This window comes from Nipponia nippon, unplaced genomic scaffold, assembly GCF_047370975.1.
Source record: "Nipponia nippon isolate SJK-2023a ecotype South Korea unplaced genomic scaffold, ASM4737097v1 scaffold_15, whole genome shotgun sequence".
Taxonomy (NCBI): Eukaryota; Metazoa; Chordata; class Aves; order Pelecaniformes; family Threskiornithidae; genus Nipponia; species Nipponia nippon.
In genome coordinates this window covers 11,461,241-11,477,978 of record NW_028262331.1, presented here as the reverse complement: position 1 = coordinate 11,477,978, position 16,738 = coordinate 11,461,241, and the positions used below count along the sequence as shown (strand labels likewise).

Genomic DNA, 16,738 nt, shown 5'->3' with positions numbered 1-16,738 from the left:
CAAAACCAACCTAGTGATCTTGAAACCTGACGTGAGAACAGCATCACTTCATCCTGATTCGGTTCCAGCTGCCCTCTGCATCCCGGGATATTTGACTGTGCCACTACTGATAGCGTTTTCGCAGTCAAGATCAAAGATGTTAAAATCTCCTGGAATTATACAGTTTCCAACAGCATTTTTTCCTTTAATAGCATTGTGGCTCTTTCTCTCTGCCTTCCAGTACAACTCTTACTGACTACAGCAGACTCCCAGTATCACTGCATTCAGGCATCTTTCAGCAACTTAGGGACTAATAATTTTGATTCAGTTTCTTCTGTTGCTGATTTTCCTTATCTACCAATTGCAGAAAGCATTTTGCCAAACCAGTGGCCTGGGTGCATGACCTGGATTCATCGCACTCTGTACTGGAAGCCACCCCAATACGCTCCTCTTCCCTCTCCTCCCCGTCCCTTTGCACCTGAGGACGACCCTGGCAAACAACCTTTTTCTTACTTGCAAGATTTGCTCAGCTGCAACGGGTGTGATTTCCATACAGAGCCTGGATTGCCCTGGCTTGTCTTGGAGCTCAACCTCTGCTCCACAAGTGCCAGGATGCCCGAGGAGGACAAGCAACCATTGCCACCGTGGATGAACCCCCTTTTACTCACCCAGGCTGGAAAAGAACATTGCTGGTTTGATGGCATGGAAGTTAATGTTGGAGGTTTTTTGTTTTATTTTGGTTTGGGTTGGGCTTTTTTGGTGGAATTTGAAGGTGAACATCTTCATCTAAACTGGGGCTCTCAGCAACACTTGAATTAATTAGACCTTGCTCATCAAACTCGTCCTTTCAAATAGAAAATGATGAACAACTTCATTTCACCACATGAGCTGTGGGGGCTGCCTGAGTTTGGCATCGGTGTAGCTGGCAGGCGTCTGAGGAGCTCTCGACAGACCTGGTACTGTCAGCTCTCCCTGTGTGCTCTGAGAGAATATTATGCACCTTGGTGGGTTTTGTGGTTTTCGGGGGCTTTTTTTACTTTGGATTCAAAACAGAAATTTCACACAGTAGAGGCAATTTATTGTCCCCGCTCTTAGGCCAGTATTCATCAGGGGGCCAATTAAAATAGTGCAGTGCTTGTTAATAATGATTCAAAATAACTTTTCAGGTCATTTTTGGTTTATTTAGTGATGCACGCTGGGACATACCCAGCATGCTTCAAAGGACCAAGCGCATTGCATGGACCAGATGTAGCTCAGGTTCTCTACTCGTTTAACCATGACTTACCAGGGCGGCTGAGGGGCAGTTTTACTGATTCTCAGCGGAAGTATTGATAAGTTAAGGAGAAATTAGCACTGGGTTTATATAGTGTTTGTGTCCCACTTAACTCTGGGTGCTGAAGTGGAATTTCATTTAAATGCTGTTTTGCTTCTTTGTTACTCTGATGGACGGTGTCTCTACATTCATCATTATAATTAATAATAAAACCATGGCATGATTTACATACTTTAGTAAGTGAATGGACACACATCCATAGGTCTCATAAACTAGTGAAGCTCCAATGATTTCACTCCTACTGTTAATGAGCTGCTGGAATTAATTACAAATTTGGCTGATGATATTCACCTATATATAGATCTATCTAAACTTCTCCCCTCCAGAAAGTAAGCATGTGCTTACATTACTTGTCCTCAAGAAAACTCTGACCTGTGTTTTAATTTAGAGTACATAATTAAATCTTACTAATCTCCATGGGGTGCTTTATTGAAAAGAGGCATTGTCTTCAGATATGCTTTAAGATGTATTCTTAAATGTGGGTGTCTACATATGGTGATACTTTTGAAGTAACTGTGTAAGATCAGAAATTATGGAAACTTTTGAAGGGGGAAACAGGTTTTTTTTAGGCCTACTGATACAGCTGGCAAATGCAGATGGTTTTGGGGTGCTCCAGTCCCTCCTGACCCAGAGCAGGACCCTGGATGCACTCAATGGAGTTGCATTTTAAGCGCTGCGAAAAGGCTCTGCTGAGACTTCCCAGCTAATTGCATTTCTCTGTAGGGACTGGGGCTCAAGCATCCTCTCCAAAGCCCCATTGCTGAGGCCTCTCCCAGCTCGTTGGTTGCCCAAGTGGGAGCACCTGGAGCCTGGGAGGGACCCCTGGACCAGGTGAAGAGGGGCTGGAGGTGGCTGTGCCTAGCTCTTCTGCGGTGGGGTGGCTGGTGGGAGTGCAGGGCATTCTGTGCAGAAGGCTCTGAGCTCACCAGAGCGACTGCAAAGCTCCTGCACTGGGGCAGGGAGGCTTGTTTTCTATTATTCCTTAGTCTCCCCGGTGATGATCCATTTTCCTTGAGGGTGGAGCAGAGATAGAGGTGAGCTACATCTTCCTGCTGGTGCTTTGCATGGAAATTCCCCGTGGTCTCCTGGGGCAGGGTGGGGGGCTGTGTCCCTGCTCCTGGCTGATGGCACAGGGGCTCCTCATGGAAAACCATTACAGCTTGTTGTAAAACTTGTGGTTTACATCCTTCCTGCTGGCTATTGTTCACGCACGCACAATACCTCTGGCCTGGGGATGTGGGGAATTCCTTGGGAACTGCTCATAATAGTATCCATCAAGTTGGAGACTGATTTTCTCTCGATCCAATAACGCATCAACCTACGGGATCTTTCTGACTCTGCATTCTGATAAAGTAGTTGCACAGATCGGGTCCTATGGTTCAGTTAATGATCAATGTATTTCCTCTGGCCTTTTCTTTTCATAATACTAAGATGAAATAAGTCCAGGATTATCATTGTTTGATAAAATGAAGCCTGGTAACGAACAGAGTAGAATTAGTGTGTGTGTGGGTGGTACAACACCATGTTTTGTGCAACCTGATTTTTGTTGGTTGTCAGCTCACAAGTCAGAGAGGATAAATGTTATGTACAAGGGAGTGCAGGCTGGGCTTGGCTGTGGCTAAATAGCAGCAGAGGAGGGGCAGGGAGAGGACGGACCCCCTTGTTCTCTGAAAACTTAGCTTAGGACTTGGAGGTGGTCAGACCTTTGGGTAGTGGCAGATGCTGTTTCCCAAAGGGACTTGGTGTGTGACAGTGAGCACTGCTGGCTGGGGACAGCCAGCCCCTGGAGCAGGACGCTCTATGCATGTCCCCAGCCCTGGAGCAGGACCCTCGGGTCGGGGCCTCCGAGCCCTGCTGTGGTGCGTGGGCAGAGCTCTGGGGTCCTGACGCAGGAGGTAACCGCAATTCCCACCCACGGGACGAGGGCAAGGAGGGCCGGTGGGTTCTGAGGGACAGCAACGTGCTGAAAAGGCAGAGGCAGACCTACATGTGCACAAAAGCAGAACTGGGCACTGAGGGGCCTTTACTGGTGAAGCTGGGGGTGCTGATGGGCTTTACCTGCCTGAGAAATCTGCTGTGCAGTAGAAATTTCACCTTTGCATTAGGTCTGCGATTCAGCTGAAGGCTGTGCCTTCGTTGTGCGGAGCCATGCTTTCCGTGCTTTTGTGCAGGGAAAAATATTTGTACCAGAGGAGTTTTGCTGAGATGGCCTCTCCTGCCTAGTGCTCGGGCAACAGGATTAAGATGCGCAATAATTGGCTTCTGTATTTATGAAACCTTGTGAGAAGAAAACCGAGCTGAATATGTACAATACGTTGAAGTGTAATAAAGCCAACTTGAATGGGTACGTTATTGCAAAGCAGACTGTTTAAATGCATAACATTTGTGCGTTGCCTGACAGTACAGTCCTCTGAGACATACAAGAATCCCAGTCAAATATGACTTGCAAAAAATGTGAATGAATTCCACTACTCCTAGTCTGAAAACTGTAATGGCTCAAAAAGCTTCCCTCTGTGCCTAAAAGCCTCATGGAAGCAGCAGGTCTCTCCTTGACCAACTCTGTGTGGTCCACCCATGCTGCAGAACAGAGTTTTGGAGCTGGGTGGCCATGGGGGACAGCAGGCAGAGAGAGCCAGGCTGGCGTGCTGCGCTGCGGGGCAGGAGCCCTGCGATGGCAGGGCGCTGCAGGTTTCCACAGCTAGAAATTGTAACGCTTTTGGATGAAATGTCAACTTTTTGCTTTCTCGAAAAAAATGTTGGGTACTGCCGTTCCTCTGCTAAAACCTTCTGCTGTCTCGCGGAGCAGAGAAGATCCATCTTGGGAACAGTCTGCTCAGTCTGTATCAGTACCCAACATTTTCTTTCTCCCCAGGACCAAGAAATGCAGAAACACAACTATAAGTGCAATGCTTCCAGCCTTTCTGGTCCCACGGAAGAAGCTCACTGTGAGAAGAGCCAGATAACTCCCAAGCACTGAACAAACTCTTACTTAACGGCACGCCGCACTCGCGACGCTGAGTGCTCTGAAACAGCGTGGGCCATGGTTACAAGGGATAGTCTGTGTGCACTTGCTTTGCAGTCCGACTCTTTAAAAAATACTCGCATCTTCATCTCTTGGACTCAAAATATTACCTGCCTTTAGCGTGGATTTGCAAGTACTTCACTTCATCTTTTCTTGAAACTCTCTTTCAGACATTTTATATTTGTCAAAATACAAGTTTTGCTCATCTCTGTAGCCTAGCCTCCCATCAGCGATGTGATCCAGACCCTTTAGAGGCCTGTCCTCATAAGGCTCATACTGCATTTTCTCTGTGAGCTTGTGTTTAGTTAACTCCATAAGGACGTATCGTAAGCTCTACCATTTTGGTACAATGATAATTTTCTTTAAAAAGTGGCTGTAAGTGTGAATTTAGTCTGCTTATTTTTGATGTCCACTGAAGCTTTAGACAGCAATTTAATCGTTATTATTGCTATTGTGCAGCTGCTCTCCAGAGGAGCTTAAACCATGTCAAAAAGGGAACCAACATAATGAGTCTGACAGAATTCAGAGGGAGCGATTAAACTTAGGATAATGAGTTCTGCTGAATTTTTAATGTTATTGTAACAATTCACACCACTGCAGCCTGTTCATCTCTGAGCTCAAAACTGAAATGTGCAATTGGGAATTGGGCTGTGCAGATATGTCCTTCTCCAAGTCTATTCCTCTTAAAAAAAGAAAAACCAAGACAAAAGGAACCGTATAAGTTCCCCTCTCTGCAGTTTTCTCGGATCTTCAGGCTGTGTGGCTGCTAGCCATCCTTCCCAAATGCAGTGTTTGCAAGATGCAGACCTCCAGCCCCAGGTGAGGGTATGGGTATCTCTGTCCCGCTTCTTTCCCGTAGCTGCAGAGAAGGTTCCAGACCAGTTTTCAATTATATCGATTATACTGCCCTTGATATTTGGGGACTGAATGGGTAGAGGTAAATCAAACTTCATTAAATTGGCTATTTTTCACTGGTTCTTTAGAAATGGGTGGTGGGAATTGAAATGCAATTAGTTGCAATGAGCGGAGGACGGTACTGTTTTGCTTGGGTTTTCTTTTGCTCTGATGCATGCTGGGGTTTCTCACACTCGGCTGCAGCTGCTGGAGCTTGCAGATTTGCAGGGGGAAGCTCTGATACCGTGGTACTTACAACACAAAGTGTCATCCAAGTCTTGCTTTTGCTACGCTAGCTGTAGCCTGAAGATTACAGCCAGGGCAAGCTGTGCAGGAGTCGTCTTATACTGTTGCAATGCAAAATCATTGGTAAGAGGGATTTTGTTCTGGAGGTCAATAGATATTAAAAGACGTACTGATTTTTATATGCTGAAGAGCTGGAAATTAGAGATGTTTTGTGCTGTTTCTGGCTGATGCTGTAAAAAAAAAAAAAAAGAAAATGTTTGTCCAGCATGTGAACGAGCACTTGAATTCGAGGCTGTCGCGTTCCTCTCTGAGCTCTGCCGCACGCCTTACCGCAGCTGCTGAAGCTGCGCGCCCTTGCAGCTCGCTAACGCACCGTAATAACATGAGCTTCCCTCCAGTGCACGCACGTGGCAGCGGATGTTTGCTGCCCACCACCGGCAGCAAAGCCGGAGCCAGGACCCCTCCGGAGCGAGGCGGGCGAATGCCCACCCTCAGCCCGGCCCCCCGCGGCGTGCCACAGCCTCGGCAGGGCTGCAGCCATCTCCCGCTCTTCCAGACACGCTGCAGGTCCTTCGTGCCCCTTTGACACTGAATCTTTTTTCAGATATATTCTGGTTTCTGTATCTTCTTAGCAGCCTCTGAACAAAACCTTTATCTATTCCTAGTTGGGTTTGAATAAATTCTACCCGCGTGTGAGCTGAGGCAGCCCATTCTTGCTTTCCTGAATCAGCCACCAACATACAGATTAACTTTAGCTTTGTGAACTCCTCTCTGTGAATTTTTAAAACTCGATGGTGACTTCAGGGACGGGGAAGCAGCGCTGCGTACGCTGATGCTGCAGCGATAAGCGTGTGCGTGGGGGTACTTACACACAACGGGGAAACGCCAGGACAGGAGCGGTGCCTGGGGAGGTGGCTTACTTCCACTGGTAGGGACGCATTATTTTCTTGCAAGGGCTATAAGCAGAGTTCAGAGCTCAGAAGTGCTGATAAAAGGCATCTTTCACTGGTGAAGCATTACTTCTGGACTTGTTTACCTATTCCTCTCAGTCTCTCGCTCCTGACAGGAACAGCATCTCTGTTTGGTATTGAGAACAGTAATTCCCTTATCTTGGGTGTTGAACAATGTGATATAATTAATAAAAGTAATGACAATTTATGCACTGAATACCAATTAGTGTTCAGCTTGCTAAGGCAACAGAGATTAGGAATGGAAAGCAGATTGAATGATACCACATAAAGAAATTATTTCTTTGATCTAAAAGGCATTAAGAAAGTGTTTCATCCACAACAGGATGAAAAATAAAGGAAGCTTTATGGAAACCATAAATATTTTCATCTGTCAGTGGTCCATTCTTTAATGGGGATGTGAGGGAGCATAGTTCCACACAAGCACCCCGGTGCTCATGGCCTTAAATGTCACCGCTTCACTTGCGAGTTAACTCTGTTCTGGGGATGCAGCCGCTGTAAGAGGATTTCTTCCATCTGAAAAGATGCACTGGTGACGGAAAGGAGAAAGCACAAACCAACTCAAACTTATTACAATAAAACAGAAGAAGCAGTCCCAAATTATGTTGTTACTCTGGTTTAATCAGCCCACCCTGCTGCTCCTGCCCGCACAGAACATCAATTGCTAAACCCATCTGTGAAATGTGGCATTTGAGGTGCATTGGCTGAGAATGAACAATATATCTAATGGTTGCTTAATCTGTTGTGTATTTTTTTTATGGTGTGCTGAAATGCCAGGGTGAAATCTGAAATGCCTCATTTATTAGCTCAGTATTAGGAAGAATAAGGATGCAATTAGGATTTGGAAAAATTAAGTTAAATACCCATTTCCCGATACAGAGATATTAAGGCTCCTCCTGTTTCACATTAAGCTCCAAACTGGAGGGCAGACTGGACGGCAGCCCTGTAATTGGTGCAAATGACACAGGACGTGCTTGGAAGCACCTCAAGAGTTTAACTTCAGCTAATCTGACTCATAAAGAGCTGCAGGAGAGTCACATAGCCTCATGCTTCTACTGCAGGCTAAATTGCCTTTGTCCTTGCTTCTCCTTCTTTAGCCAAGTCTGTTTCCAGTTCAAATTTCACCAGTTTCTTGATAAAATGGATGATCTTCACTGCTGCCTCTCCTGCCCTCACTCCTCTGTTTCTTCTCCATCCCCTTTCTCAGTCTCTCACTTATCCCTCAAAACTGGTTCTGTTTGTTCTCTGATGCCCTGGCATGTGAAAAGAGCTTTATGGTGGCATTAATTGTAAGAGGTGGTAGAGGTGGAAACCTTATCTATAGAGGTATAATGGTATATGCCACCATTATAAGAGGTGGCATACTGCTGAAAACTTGTGGTCATCCAAAGCATGCCCTTCTCCCTACGCTAGGCCAGTTAAACCTATTTCTTTCTGGGTGCTTGTATTACCTCTCCTGAAGGACCTGATTTTTGGAGATGCCATAACCTCTCTGAGCAAAGAATTGCATTGCTGGACTCTTAATCTTTGAGCCAGCTTGGAAATGCATAGTCCTGGGATAAACAGAAATGGACAGGGAAGACGTTATTAAGCTGCTACTGCTAATTATACACTGGTATTCCCAAGTGCTGGGACGAAATGAAGCAAACCCTCCCAAATCCAACCGTACCTGTATTGCTGTGCCCCTGCAGAATCACGAAATGACCTTCAATGTGGAGTCAGGAGCTGTCGGTTTGCAGCAAAGTACCATCCTCTGTTAACACATCCCTAGCACTGCCTTGGAAATACTGATGAATTGGCACAGCGTTGCCTCGCTGATGAAATTCAGCAGCTAATTGGTCCCCAGATAAATGGCCTTCCCAGTAAGGCAAAGCCTTTGTCCTCGATAGCACTCGTAGAAAAAACATTTTTTTCTTGAAAAACTGATTTTAAAAGTATACTTACTTTCCACTGTGCGTCCCCCTGGTAAATGGAGCATGATGTTGTTTAAATGCTCTTCGAAAAGCATTCTTGAGATAAGATCATTAGTATATAAAAATGGTTTCTTAACAGAGGCAGCTTTTGTTGGAAAACCTTCATTGGTGGTAGACTGGGAATAATTAAGTGCAATGTAATTTAATGACTCAAAACAACAAACAAGCTTTGGCGTAGTTATTTACGAACACGCAGGTCTCCTGGGGAAACCTTCGAATTTGAAATGAGTGCAAAACACGCGTTGTTTTCAGGGGGTTGCCTCTACGGCATGCCAGACAGCCAGGAGGAGTGTTCCTGAACTGCGGAGTTGCTTCAGTTCCCTGCAGACAGGGTTCTCTGCCCGGAGATGCAAACCCCGCCGCTGCGCTCGCCACTGGTGAGGTGGTTTGGCGGGGTCACTTGTCCCACGCGCGGCTGGTGTGATCCTGACCACGCGGTTCCTGTTCGTCTCTCCTGGTCTGTGAGCTGCTGGGGATAGCGACCTCCAGGTAGCTCTGGTTTTGCATATGGTGGCTCGTCTTGGTTGTTAATCTGAGTTCCTGTTGCCACTAAAATGAATACAGATCCTCTCTGTGCACCTCTTAATCCTTTATGCGCTGCTAAATGCGAGTGGTGGAGTTTCTGGTGGAAAAAACAAATACAAATGAGAAACAGTCTTTACAAGGATTTATAGAGAAAGTGAATCTCCACTGCATGTATTCAGCTAAGTGATGTACAGTAGTGTCCCGGAGGACAGTCAGTCCTGTGGTGGTTTTTAGTATCTCTTAGAGACATATAAAGATCAGAAGTTAATTTTCATGCCTGTTCTATAGCTGCTTTATAATTAATTTCTCTGAACCAGTTTGTTTTTCTGCTGCCAAACACTTCAATGCTTATATGTAAATTATCAACATCTGAAGCCTTCTTTCTTTAGAAAAGAATACAGGGCAATCATCAGATAAAAGTCATTACATATTCAGAGCTATTCTGCTCCACTGATAATAAAACATTCTTAGAGGAAGGTGACCTTTTTACAATAGACTTATTAATGTCAGGACTTCAGAATTGTCTTTTCTCATTACAAGTCTTACCAAAAACATTAAAAAGAGTGAAGTTTATGATCTTAAAGATGTGTCAAAGCACAACCGTTAAAGACATTTTCACAGAATGTTATTTATATAACCCATTTTTTGTGTTTTATGCAGCAAGTATTGTGAGTCTTAACAGAGCTCTGTGTTCATGACTACGTTCTGTTTCTGACCTTATTCTAGAAATTCCAGATAAGGTTTCCAACGCTCATGTTTATAGGCTTGGAAATCTCCCCAGTTGCCTCTGTGGTGCGGTTGAGCTGGCCTCCAGATGAGATGAACTCACCCAAACTGCTGCACTTCTCTGAGGAGCAAGCGTTGGGGGACAATTTTTAGGTAAGGACGTACAGAATTATTCTGCCAAAGGAAAAAACGAAAACTCTATTGTATAATTTAGTACCAACTGTAAACATGGAAGAGGATGTTAACTTCCCTGGGGAAGGGTTAGACAGCTCTTCGAGAGGAATTAAAGCACCCATTACATTAAAAATGTGCATGTGGGATGACAGTCCTAAAGGAGCATAAATTTGAGGGCAGAAGCTAGTAAGAAGAACAGAAAGATGTAGAATATAAAGCTGCAAGTTTAGTACAATTTTTTGAAAACTATATATTACCAGTATGCCTCCAATGTAACAGGGGGCTGGCTGGGAAGCGTATGAGAAAGAAGGGAGGATGGACATCGCGAGGTTTAATGGTACGTACTGCACAAGAACTAACAGCTTGCTTGTCAAAAATGTGCGAACACGAGCTAGGCGGGAACCTGGGAGTGAAGATGCTGCAGGGGCTGGGCGTGGGGTCAGGAGTGTTTTCCTAAGGGAATTCACGGTTTCTAAATGTGGCAGGGGGTAGATATCCCAGCTGCTGACTGTGCTGAGCCCCTGTAGCTCCTGGCTTCACCTGGGAGTGTTCTTCACATTTAAACGTAAAGCTGGGGTGGGTTCAGTTTAGTACAAGTTAAGTTTTGCATCCATCTCCTAGGAAGCAGGATCTCCATGCTGCCAAACCAGCAGGGCAGCAGGCACGTTTGGTTGCAATCCAAGACGACAGCCAGTCATTCTCGGTGCAAAGAGGACACGGACACCTTTTGGTTGTCCTTTGACATTCAGCAGTACTGGGTATTTCATCTCTGTGGCTCTGAATACTGCTGTGCCCCCCAGGTTTTGAAGGCACGCTCTCTATCTCTCATCTCTAGCAGTGATCTGTCACACGTGCCTTGCAGGGGTCTTTTATAAGAACTACCATATATTTTTCATTGCTTTTACAGAGGACGAACTGCAAGTTATCAAAAGGCCACTGCTGTGGTTAATGTTCAGGAAGGGTATTAATATTGAGTACGTGCCCAGCTACAGGCATTTAAGCTTTGAAATCAGATGCCACTCCATCATAGTTTCTTGCATGTTTTTAAGTAGACGATGTGCTTGGGTAGACCCTGAATTGCTCTCTGTCTCGGGCAGAAGATGGATGATGTGTAGAGCCCCGTTGAGAGATGAACATGTGAAAACAGACAGATTTCCTTGTCTTTAATTTCAGATTTTGAACTCAGCAGTTCTGGCCCAGCACTGTCACTAGTGCTACCTGCCTGACATGGGCCACTTCAGCCCGTTAGCCTGGGCTGAAGTTCTGCAGTAACAGCAGAGTCATATTTTCATTGCCTGATACGTGCTGGGAGGTTGTCTCTCTAGAACTGGTCTCAGTGAAGCCCAGAAAGCTCCAAGAAAAAGATGAGCACGCTTAGTGGCAATGAAAGGCTGATACAAAATGAGTTGGGTTGGTGAGATGTTTTTTTTATTATTTTGTAGTTAAACAAACTGGTTTATGAAACTGTTGTGAAAGTGGAGAAGATGTTTTGAAACATTTTAACTGAAATGTGTGACAGGCTTTAGCAAAGGAAGAAGAAGGTGGAAAAAGAGAAAACTGGGACTTAATCTCCTAAATTTATCTTTGAAAACATTCATAAGATTGAAAGGTGACCCCATTTATCCAATGAGTTACAGTGATATATGCAAGTGACAATTTAATAGGTCTCTGTCGTCAAATATTCCTGTACACATGAGGAGAACATCGACTCCTTCAAATGTGAAAACATTTTTGTGCTGTTCTGAATTTGTGCACCAAGCTGAGGGTAGGTCTGTTACAGTGCTAGCCCAGAATTTCCCTCTGCTTTTTCTGATTTCCATCCCGCCCTAGTGTGGCTGGTGATGCTCATCCTCGCGCTGCTGTGACAGCAGGAATTCAGCCCCATACGCCTGCACTTTGGCACCTTTCCAAGATCAATATTTTAAAGAAGCTGAAATTATTCCTCCTGCTGGAATCGTGATTCATGCAATGATAGCATCAATATTAATACAATAATCGAACTTTAATTTCAGTTGCTAAGTGACCTATTATCCCCACAGAGCAAACTGGACTCGAACCAGAATAACTGAAAATGGAGAAAACTTCATGTGAAAAAGGAAATATTAAGTGGGGGGAAACGTCAGTCGAGTACCAGTTTCTGCAGAATCATCCTCTCAGCTCAGCTATAAAAGCTGAGATCTTCCTTTTTTAAATGTTCCCTTTCTGTCTTTTCTCCAGTCCCAAGCTCTCTTGCCCGAGACGTGAGCCTCTCCTTCTCTGTGCCGGGTGCTGATCGTGGGCAGCGCTACTGCACAGGGCTCGCAGGCAAGCTTTATAGCGGAGCTGTTTGTTGGCTTTGTGGCTATTCAGATCTCCTGCCACTCGGTATTCAAAAGGTAAGCGTCGTAAAGAAAAATGAAGTAAATATAACCTGTGAAGTTCATTCCGCTGTAGGGGTGACATCTGTAAGGTTTTTCTGTTTGAGATGTGGGTTGGTAAGAGTCTGAGTCTCAAAAGGTCAAACAGATTTCTCAGTTCAGGCAGTTTTCATGTCAGAAACGTTCAGCCGCTACCACGCTCGTGTCGCCTCTCATGAGCGCTGTGGTTTAAGCACTTGCAGCCGCTGATGCTCCGGGCAAAGGGGGAGGCGGGTGTTTTTGCTAACCCTGAGTTCTGGGCCGTGGTCTCGGTGGCTGTAAGTGCCATTGCTCAAGTGGCGGGCACTGCTCGGTCGGGTCCAGCCCAGTGCTTGGCACCGGCGCAGCAGGGTCTGAGCTGCCCACGCTCCCCAACTGGCGCTTGGAGCTGCCAGCGACCGGCAGCGCCAGAGCCACTCCTCAACCACAGCACTCATCATCCCATCGCCAGCAGAAAGGGCCATGTTCCGCTCTGTTAAAATTCTGTTGAAATAAAGCGTCAAGAAGAAATGGTTAAAGAAAAAAATCTGATTTTCTTTTTCTTTTTTCTGCACGCTTTTGAAGAAGACTGATTCAGTGGTTTTCTTCTGGCAAACTGTTTTGTCAGAGAAATCCCAGAGAGCTCCATTTCTGCCATTTGAAGGTTATCTAATGGATTTCAGTATGGCCAGTTTAGAAAGACGCGTCTTGATGTGCAGAGAGCTGGGATTAACAGAAGAGAGAAAAATTACTTATTTCAGTAGCTCTTTAAATAAAAAAGTAAGTGCATTTAAAAGAGGGAAGCCCATGCAGAGTATTTCCATTGTACTGGTTTTTTCATTAAGCATTATCTTGAGAAGCCTGAAGAAGTCTGTTTATCTAGGAAATGAAATTCTGTTTTGGTAGATGATGCAAGTAGAGGTTAGGAAAGGGTATCAGAGCCAGCTGGTGCAGAAGAGAAAAAGAAAAGAGGTCATTCATTATAATTTTTCCTCATGGTTGCCAGCAAAACAGAGGAAGGAACATGTCCTCTGGGATTTCCCAGCTGGCACGAACATCCTTACAGGCTGACTTCCAAACACACCAGCAAATGGGAAAAAAAAAAAAGTCACTAGAGGCCTACATCTTTGTGGATTATATCAGCGTATTGGCTAGCGCCCTGGTTGTTTTAATTTGAAGAGTTGCATGATGATGTGAAGTAGAAAACAAATAGGATCCCCAACTCTAGGAACATACCCAAATTGCTCTTATTTTTGTTTTTCAGGGCTCATCAGTGTTTCTCTGCCTTTTCTGTCTCTGCCTTGATGTGCTTTCCTCCTAAAAACCAGTTCTGCTTTTTGGCCCTGTGTGATCCCCGTGCAGAGCACGGTGATGGCCACGGAGAGACGTCTGGCAGGTCTTGTCACGGTCAGCAGGATGTTTTTTCATTTTCCAGACATCAGCTACCTCATTTTCCACTGACTGTAATTTCCTTCTTGTCTCTTTAATTAGCTCACCTAATGCATCGACTGCAAACAGCGACCCAGTCTGCTCTTTCTTCTTTTCACATATCGATACATCATCTGCTGTGACGACTAATTTATGCAGCCCCAGCTGTCCTGCTCCCTTGTCTTTCTATTCGCTTGCTTGTTTATCCACCTGAGGTTTGGCACTGCAGAATGGGCAGCCTTCTGACAACAGGGCTCGCTACCAAATATCCATGTTGAGCTGGACCCAGACCCTGTACAAGTACATTTCTGGATCAAAAGTTGCCGAAGGGCAAGAACTGTCTCTGTGGCATTTATTTGTACAAAAGGCAGCTCAGGAAAGTCTCCGTCACTCTTCTGAGTCTGCTGGTGCTCCTGCAGAATTACTGTTAAATGATCCTCATTTAGTCATTTCTTGGGAACCTTGACCTCACCTGGATGCGGAGATCAGCAGGCACTCGGCATTTTTCCCTCAGATTTATTGCCACTGCAAACAAATGAAACCACATCGAACTCTTCTCTCTCTTGTGCCATCACGTAGCTGATTAGCTTTATGGGCAGCTATCAGTTTAAGGCGGACTGTTTTGTGCTAATCATCAGCAGATCTCGTGTGATCTTTTCCGAGCGGTGTTAGCCTGTTCACACCATGCAGTCACAGCATGGACATCGGCAGAGGTGCTCAGTATCATCTCCCAAGTCAGAAAGGACGTCCCACAGCATGTGCACATCTGCCATCAAGTGAGAACCCGGAGGCCATACTCCTATAGACTGTTCTCAGGGACGTTCTCCCTCTGCGCAATCCTCGTCGGCTCTGCTTAATTACCTCTTAGCTCCCTGGGGTTTTCTCTGTTCTGCTCTGATTTAGTGCTTCCATGGCTCTGCCACAACTGGAGCTCACGGCTCTCATTTGCTAGGTCTGATCTATATTTTTCCTTAAACACATGATATGTGTTTTATCACTGCAGGCATGAGGTCATGAGTAGTCACTCTGAGCCCACTGTCACCCTCGGGTGGTTAGTTGCTGTGGTACCTGATCTCAGCTGAGTGCTGGTACTTAATTGTAAATCCCAATCCTGTTTATAAGATCTGGTCTGAAGAAGTGAGAAAAGCTTGCAGAAATGTATTTGATTTTTAAAAAAAAAATCATTTTAATGTCTTAAAATTCTGAAATTCAAATTAAAGCAGGAAGGGGGATTAAATCCACTTACTCTGGGAAGTATCTTTCTTTGTTTGTTTGTTTTGTTTCACTTCAATTGGACAGTTTTCTTCCAAGGCATAGTCCAGGAGCACTGAAGTCAATGACAATTTTGCTGTTGACTTCAGCTGCAGCGAGATGACACCCTTGAGACAAATTTGGGTTAGGCAGGGCTGGAATGCAGAACAGGGTTGCTGTAGTGTGGCACGTCCTGCTCGATAGCTGGGGGAGGAATGGACTCACTGGACCTGGAGGGGTTTTGAAGAGCCTGTGTGTTGTGCAGTTTTTTAGAGAGATAAATGGATCCTTCTCCTTGTCAAAGAGGAGTAACTGCTGAAATCGGTGGTGCTGAAGCAGACACCAGCCCACCACTCCTACTTCATCACCAGTGCCGAACGTATCGCACCTCCACTTGCAGGAGAGTATCTGGTGTTATCTGAAATGAAAAACTCACCATCCTGCCGGGTGAGCAGTTTAACTCACTGAGCTTAATGTGATTGTTGTTAATCCCCTGATCGCTATGTTTGTCTTGCAATGATAAATGATGATAAAGTGAGCTGCAGTGCTCGGTCTGTGGTGAGCCCCGGGTAAGCAGGAGTGAGTATCCTTAAGCCACAACACACCGCTTTAAGAAAAAGCCTTGTGTTGTCCCCCGGGACGGGGGGCACGTAAGCCCTTGGGATTCCCAGGGCTCCCTTCTAGAGAAAACGGCCATCACATTTCACGTGATGAAACGGTGCCTGATAAATAATAACAATAATGGGTATATTTGACTTTTACTTTCTGCTGATGAGTGTAGCTAACAGCAAGTTGAGAAGTCTCTGTTTGTACAGACATAACAGCACCAATATGCTCCAGTCACCTCCAGTCCTGGTCAGGATGCTGCCCCAGCTGAACCGTGCGCTGCTGAACCACGCTGGGCACGCGGAGACAGCCCTCAGCAAAGTCACCTCCACGGTCCGAGGCGAGGTAATTTGCAACTTGGGAAAACTTGACATTTTAGACTCTGCCGCTTCAGAAAATGTGTGTGGCTGGATGCTGGGGTGGAGCGGTGCAGCCCTGGTGCTGGGATTTCAGTGGTGCCATCTGCCCTTGCAGAACTTGCACACCGCTAGGAAGGGAAACCAGCCACCTTCTGGGCTTTGCAGCAGGGAAGCAATGCTGTGCTTTGCGTTGCTGAGTTTTTCTTAGTGTATGGACAACATTCTCACTAGATAAACCATTAGTCTGGGGTTTCAAAGGAGCTTGGAGTTACCTAGCTCCCCTTGTTCTGCTTTTTCAAAGGTGAAAAGAGAAATTAATCACAAATGCATGAGAGGAGGGAGTGCTACAGCAAGTGAAGGCTTTGAACGTGATGCTTAGTGGAGCTAAATGAGCTGTTGCCTTCAAAAACTGAGCTGAGAGTTGGGGGAGATGGTAAACTTATGCCTGGGCAGTAAGAAAGGCAAGACTCTGTTAACCCTTTCTTCCCGCCCGCGCTGATCTGCACAGGTGAGGGGTTTCCTCCTCCCCAGCGCTGGCAAAGCTGTCCCCAGTCAGACCTTGAGCAGGCCTGTACAAACATGACATGACAGAGACATCCCTAACCTTTGCCAGAAAGTAGACTTTTTTTCTTCCCTCTGCATCTTCTTGTATCAGGAACAGTGTGGCCAGCAGGAGCAGGGCAGGGATCATCCCCCTGTGCTGGGCACTGGTGAGGCCGCCCCTCGAATGCTGTGCTCAGCGCTGGGCCCCTCACCCCAAGAAGGCCATGGAGGGGCTGGAGCGTGGCCAGAGCAGGGCAGCGAGGCTGGGGCAGGGGCTGGAGCACAAGGCTGGGGAGGAGCGGCTGGGGGAGCTGGGGGGGCTCAGCCTGGAGAAGA

General features: G+C 45.9%; 1 long non-coding RNA gene across 1 annotated transcript; it reads left to right on the top strand.

The window, feature by feature from the left end:
* The first annotated feature begins 2,202 nt into the window (after positions 1-2,202).
* On the top strand, positions 2,203-15,834 carry LOC148056334 (uncharacterized). The gene is made up of 4 exons (XR_015703479.1): positions 2,203-2,346; positions 9,667-9,819; positions 12,058-12,215; positions 15,710-15,834. It is a non-coding gene; the product is annotated as an uncharacterized LOC148056334 (long non-coding RNA).
* The last annotated feature ends 904 nt before the right edge of the window (positions 15,835-16,738 follow it).